The following is a 7,200-nucleotide window of genomic DNA, read 5'->3' as shown; positions in this document are numbered from 1 at the left end:
AGGTGACTTTGGGAGCAGATGGCCCCGAGTGGAATCTTAGCAGGTGAGAAGGTAATCCTCATAGCAGTGGGAATAGCATAAGCATCCGTGTGGAGCTCCTATGTCCCTGGGGAGTAGGTTAATGTAGGAAGTTAGTGTCACAGAAAGGGAGGAGCCAGTCCCCAAAGTTTCAGGACACATTAAGGAATGTGGGTTTTACCCCAGGGGTGTAGTTGTTACCAAAGGGCCTGGTGCCTCTTTCCAGGTGGAAGAGAGAGCTGTAGGGTGCTCTCTCTCTTTCTCTCTCTCTCCCCTTCCCTCTCAGAATCCACAGTTTCCTCTTATTCTGGTCCAAGATGCAGATTCCAGGACCCAGTTGGATTGGATTCCAGAATCCAATTGGCAAGGGTGTGGCCCAAGGATCTGCATTGTTGATGACATTCCTGCTGATTCTTACCCAAGCTAAAAGCCAGGCAATGGCAAGAGCCTTACCCCCAGCTTCTTGGGAAGCTAAGACAGGAAAATCACATATTTGAGGCCAGTCTCAGCAACTAAGTCACTCGGTGTCTCAAAAAAATAAGCATGCATGAAGCCCTGGGTTCCATCCCCAGTACCACAAAAAAATGAAAACAAAATAACAATCTAAAATTTGAGGATGGTGAGGCAGAGTTTGCAAAGGTACTGCAGAGGACACTGAATGGCCCTGGACTAGGTGCCCCTACCCAAGCCCCTTTGTAACAGCTGCGTCCAGAGAAGCCAGTATAAGGACAGGATGGATTTCCACAATGGCCTGGCTGCCCACCTCTGAATCCAGCACTCATTTCACAGGGGGCTCCCTCACTTGGGCAGTGGAACCCCTTAAAGAATTGCTACAACTAGCCATTTTGGGTTCACTTCAAAACAGCTTCATGATTTTCTAAAGACCAAATTCCATGTTGTTAAGGATCCTTAGTCAGGCACCTCCAGGGGGACATGTTGAGGGACCGGCCAGGATGACCCAAAGCGACTTTATTTTCCCTGGAAGCTCAGAAGGACTGCCACCTGGGGCAGCATGGACCCTTTCTCTGCACCTTCACCAGAAGGGGGTAGGGAGGAGGGGAGAGGAGAGATGGGAATCACCATGGAAAGAGAAAGAAGGGAGGGAGAGATGAAGAGAGGAGGGGAGAGATGGTGTAGTGGGGAAGGAGAGGGAAAGGGAGACAGAAAAAGAAGCAGAAATGAGAGCCATAAGACAGAGGAAGGGATCAGTGCCAGGTGGTGGGGGCTGGGGTGGGGCAGGGATATCCCATGAGGTCATCCAGGCCACTCTGCTCTTGATGGTCTGTCATAGCCTGAGTTCATGGCTTCCTGCCACTGTAATGGGCTCAGAGCTGGCTTAGCGCTGGAATGTAAGTGGCTGTGGCTTGCAGCCTCCCTGCTGGCTGAGGGACAAAAGCTGCTGACGAATCTGCTGGAATATCTGAGTTTTTCCAACATGGAAAGGAAAACACATACACACACCACACACACACACACACACACACACACACACACACACACACACACACACACCAGTCTTATCATAAGCTTGGCAGAGTGGCTTAGAGTGGAAAAATTCCATAATTGAGATGAGATGGAGGAGGCTCCAGTAAACTGGTGGGAAGCAAGCCCTGCCACCCCATCCTACACGGTGACACCTTTCTAGGAGCCCCTTCCCCGATCAGCCCTTCTTGTTCCCAAATTCTGTCAAGGACCTAGAAGATTTCCTTGGGAGCTCTCGTGTTTGGTGACATACCGCAAAATCCATCCCCTGGAGCTAAGGATAGTGCTCCACCAGCCCTCATCCTGGCCAGTTAGAAGCATCTAGAAGCAGCATACCCACCTGACTGACCAGCATCTTGGAGGATGTACAAGAATCTCAAATGGAACTCCCAACCTCACACCCACTTCTATTCAGCCTAGCAGGTTTTCAGTTATCTTCCATTCTCCGTAGACCAAACAATTCCTTCATTCACACCCCTGGGCACAGGGGCCATGGTTTAGAGGGATGCTAAGAGATATGTCCTGCTCCTGAGCGTACAGCTAAATGTATTTCATTAAACATGGAAGGAGCCCCTTTCATTTTTCAGCACACAGTGGGAAAGACCAAGATCCAAGCAAGGGATATAAAAATGTTAAAGTGTCAGTGCACCTTACATTAGGACCATGTGCATGTCAGAGACACGGAGACTCATGCAGCCTAGAAGGAGAGATGGATTCAAACTCAGTGACTCTGGGAAGGCTCTATCTAGGATCTGGAATTTGGACCAGATCTGGAAAGAAGAGCAGGATTTCAACAAGGAGAGAAAACTGGGGAAAGATTTTTGCTGATCTTTGCATTGTACCTACAAAGCCAGATCAGAGATTGGCTGCCTCTCTTCCCACAGCAGCTGGGCAGTGCAAAGGCAAATTTATGCATCTGAGCGGATTAGAGTCCAGACTATGACACTTGATCAGTCAGTCTCATGACGTCTGGAGCCCCAGTTTCTCATCTGTAAAGAGCAATGCCAGCCATTTCACATTTTACAAGGGACTTTCAGACACATTTTAATTCTCCAAAACATTGTCACTGTCTCAGCTCGTGGTATCTAGTGATACCAGGTGTTACCCCTCATCGGTGACACCCATTTCTTTGAGAGGCTGAGGTCTATAGAAGTTCGAGAAGAGAAGGAGGAAGGTGGAAAGAAACAGCCTTTTCCCTGAAATGTCATGGAGGAGGTCACACAATTTTAACTACCTACTGCTGTGGCCCCATTTCCCCAGTGTGGCCTGGGAGCCATCTTACAAAACACAAGCCGATAGCCAGGCATGCTGAATCAGAAAGTCACATGACTTCTGGAGTCCCAGTTTCTCATCTGTAAAAGAGCAATGCCAGCCATTTCACATTTTACAAGGGATTTGTATTTACAATGCATTCTGGGGATGCATCCATTGAACAAACTCAGGGGGTGGGAAAGTTTGGGAGCTCTGTGTCTGCTGTTCCTGCAGCCTGGGACACTCTTGCGCGGACTGACAAAAGGCTTACTTCATTCAACCCTGTGTTTAACTGTGCCTCAGAAAGGTCTACCTAACAGTAGAATGAATCAAGATGTAACTTTCCTATGTTCATATATGAATACATGAACAGTGTAACTCCACATCATGCACAACCACAGAAGGGGAAGTTATACCCCACATATGTATGATATGTCAAAATACACTCTACTGTCATGTATAACTAAAAAGAACAAATAAAAAAGAAAGAAAGAAAGGTCCAATATAGCAGTCCTGGCATGCCCTATCCCCTTACTGGGCTTTGTCCTAGACGCACATGTCACACCTACATTTGTTTGTCTGTCTGCTGTGCTCTCCTTCTAAAACGTAAGCTCCATGAACATGTCCAACAGACGTGTTGCACCATCAGTGCCAAAATGTCACCTGAAACTTAGTGGATGTTAGAGAATGACTTGCTAAATGAATGAATGAATGTTCTCTTCCCTTGAAGATTGAGATTGCATTGATCAATGGTATCTACTGCCAACTATTTCCAGTTCTTTCCCCATTCTGGGCACTTGCGGGGATTATATGTCTTGCTTTTCTTATATAGGGCATTTAACTAGTTCAGTAAATTGTGAGGAATAAATACCCCAGAGTATTTATTTATTTAGTGGTGCTGGCAATCGAACCCAGGGGGTCACACATGCTAAGGAAGCACTCTATCACTGAGTTACACCCCAGCTCTTTTTAGTTTTTTTGAAAGATTCTCTTTGAGTTGCCCATGCTAGCCTTGAACTTGTGATCCTCCTGCCTCATCTCCCAAGTAGTTGAGATTATAGGACTGAGTTACCTCTCCCACCAGTGACTGGCTAACTTTAAACTGCTAATGTGAGATCCTCCAGGTTCTCTTGATTGTCCTCTGGCACAGTGACATTAGATAGGAAGACTGTGCCATCAGCCTGCCTGGAGTAACTCTAATGAGCACAATGTCCTGGTCAACCTGCACAGGGCATGGAGTATTAAAAAGCAGTCTCTGTTACTTAAGACCCTGAGATTTGGGCTATAGGTTAGCATAACCTAGCTTTTCCTGTCGGATGCAATAATCCTAAGTAGACAGTTGTACAACTGTCAGCCTCCCCAATTTCTTTAAAAGCTTTGGGGATTTGTGGGCACCTTCAAAACCCGAAAGTCACCAAAAACAAAAGCTTCCCCTTTGGAAAGTCAGGCTGTGTTTTGCCCTTCCCTTTTCCTCCCTACCAGAGGGGCAGGAGGAGGGAGTTTGGGGGACAGTATTAAAACAATTCACCCAATAGGGAAGCCAACATGCACTGGGACCACCTCTGCAGTGACTTCACACACTGACCACACACTCAAATTCACTGTGGTAATTCTTCCCCTTGGTCAAAAATAAAACAGTAAAACCCACTCTGCTGGGAGTGAGTCATCATCAGAAAAAAGGCAAGAGCTCTGAGCCAAGAGGATCTGCTAACGAGAAGAAAACTCCCAGTGGAGGTGTTTCAGCAGATGCCAGGCTTTAGCCTTGGAACTGGATGACCAAAGGTAGGGCCAGAAAATTTTAATGTCCAGGCATTGGACAAACCCCAGGCAATATCCTAACCCTACTGGGGAGTAAAGTGGTTCAGGACTTCTTCCTGGTGAAGGAGGAATGAGTTGCTACTGTGTGAATATGTGTGTGTGTGTGTGTGTGTGTGTGTGTGTGTGTGTGTGTTGTAGGAGGGGAGGCTATTTCAGGGAAGAAGGGGACTGAGCTATGAAAGATAGCATCTGAGGAGGCAAGTCCCACGCAGGGTGCCTCCTATTGAGGTTGGGGGAGGCAGCTACCTCTCCTGACCTCGATTTCTTGGCTGAAGGAGATGAACCTTAAGATAAACTTGATAAACTGTGGATTGGCTGCATGAAGTTATATCTCCATTTTCATCTCTATTCCCATTCCAGAAGCTAAATGTGGGGCTCTGGCCCTATGTCTCCTCCTCCATCCAGTGCTGAGAGCAGCCATTGACATGCCACCGAATCAGAGCTACAGCAGGAAGACAAACACTAAGCCTTCTGCACAGCTCATACAGCTGTGAAGGTTGCATGCCTGGTTATTCCAGGCAGCCCGCAGGCTCCCATCCTCAGGAGCCTCTCCAGCCAGGAATCTGGCTGGGTCTGGGGACCAGGAGTAGGGATGGAACAGAGATGGTGATCACTGGCAATTACTTCATAAATGGTATTTTAAAACTGATCTTTCAGTGATGTACTCTTTGCCAGAATCCTGTTGCTTCTTGCCACACCAAACTCTTACCCAGAGCCCAGGCTGGGTCCATGCCCCAGGCCTCACCCAGTACACTACACTCCTGAAAGAGAGTGATCTTTGGACAAGTGTCAGAGCTTTGGAGATAGTTGGATAACAGAGGGTGGGTACAAAAATATCTACATACAATATAGGTTTCTGTAACAACCCTGAGAGACCTTCTTCTGCAAGCCAAAAAGTGGGAAAGATGGAAATAAGAGTCCATAAAGGCAAATGTACACAAACCACAGAAGGCATTCACGAATAGCCCCTTTTGGTTTTTTTCCAGTCCTATTGCACTGGAAGTTTGCTATTCCAGTGGGAAAGAGAACAGAAAAGCCCATTTTCTTATTACCACCTTAGCCCTAGGGGTAAGAATGGTTCTCAAACTGGGTTCCTTGGAACAGCAACACCAACACAACTTGAGAACCTGCTAAAAATGCAAAAATCTCAAATCCCAGCCTCAGACCAACTGACTCAGAAACTCTGGGTGTGGAGCCCAGTAATCTGTGACTTAATAAAGCCCTCCAGGATATTGTGTTGCCTGCCAAAGTTTGAAAACCACTATTGTAGAGAAAATGTAGGCTCCCAGAGGGAAGAGGAAAGGTGGAGGAGGGATGGAGCCGAGGGGGCTGCTTGTGGCTCACACACCCCATCTCAGCTCCCCAGCTCTACAGCTCCGTGGGGTGGTCTCTGGGTCATTCTTCCCATCTATCCAGAAACTACCTCATGTGGCAAGACCCAGAGACCAGGAACCTGTCCTCTGCTACAAATTTGGGAGGAAGGGGACTCTACGATTACCACCAGAAAGAGGGAGAAGCTATGGAACAAAGCAGCCTGGGAAATTCTTGGCCATTGGACTCTAGAAATTTTAGGAATTACCTAAAAATGACTTTCAAGGGGAAAACAAAAAGCAGCAATGAGGATTCCCCTACTAGACACTAGGGGGAGGCCCATCTCTGGCCTGGGAAAAACCAGGAAAGCCAGATCTAGAAGAATTTATCCTACAATCCTCTCTCTTTCTCTCCTTCCCTTTCCCTTTCCCCTCTTCCTCCCTCTCCCTCTCCCTCTGTTTCTCTGGTATTTAGATTAAGTCCAGGGTGGGGTGGGGGTCTGGGGAATTGGTTCCAGAACCTTCTACCCATACCAAAATCTGCTGATGCTCAAGTCCCTCATATAAAATGGCATAGTGTTCGTTTATAACCTATGCACACTCTCCCATAAACTTTAAATCATCCCTAGTTTGCTTGTAATACTTAATACAATGTAAATGTTACATAAATAGTTGTTACATTGTATTGTTTATGGAATGATGACAAGAAAAAAAAGTGTATATATTCAGTACCCCCCCCCCTTTCTGAATATTTTCCATTGATTGTTGGTTTAAACCTGAATGCAGAGTCTTCTGATCAGTAGGGGACAGACTGTGTTTCCAAAGTCAGTTGCTGGCACTCTGCTAAATTAACCAAATCAAACCAGTGTTTCAAGAAGAAAGAGCTGAATCTTGAGTTAAAGCAGTGGAACTGGAAAGTACCACAACAGCATTTATCTATCTCCCCACTCTGAGCCCAACTTAGAGTTAACAAAACTGGGGTTAGAGAAGGCCTAGTCATTGCTAATCTCTGACAGGACACATAGGCCCAAAGATCCAGGAGCCCCAGCTTCACCAGAATCCTGTTTCCTCACCCATGAATGGGGGGGGGGGATGTCTCCGTGGACGAAGGCGCTGGTCAGAACCCCCTTCATAATTTTTGGGGACCCAGTGTGAACAGAAGATGCTCTGGCCCTTTGTTTAAAAATTAAGGCTTTTGAGATGAGTATAGTAGAGCCTTAGATCAGGAATGGGCCCCTGAAGCAAGCCCTGATGCTGATAGAAAAAGGATCTCACAGGTGAACTGTCCGTACCAAGTACAAAGCAGGTCAGTTGGGGTATT

The sequence above is a fragment of the Spermophilus citellus genome (genome assembly GCF_964194105.1).
Source record: "Spermophilus citellus genome assembly, chromosome: 6".
In the NCBI taxonomy this organism is placed as follows: Eukaryota; Metazoa; Chordata; class Mammalia; order Rodentia; family Sciuridae; genus Spermophilus; species Spermophilus citellus.
The sequence above is the reverse complement of the archived record's forward strand: the minus strand, read 5'-3'. Positions refer to the sequence as shown.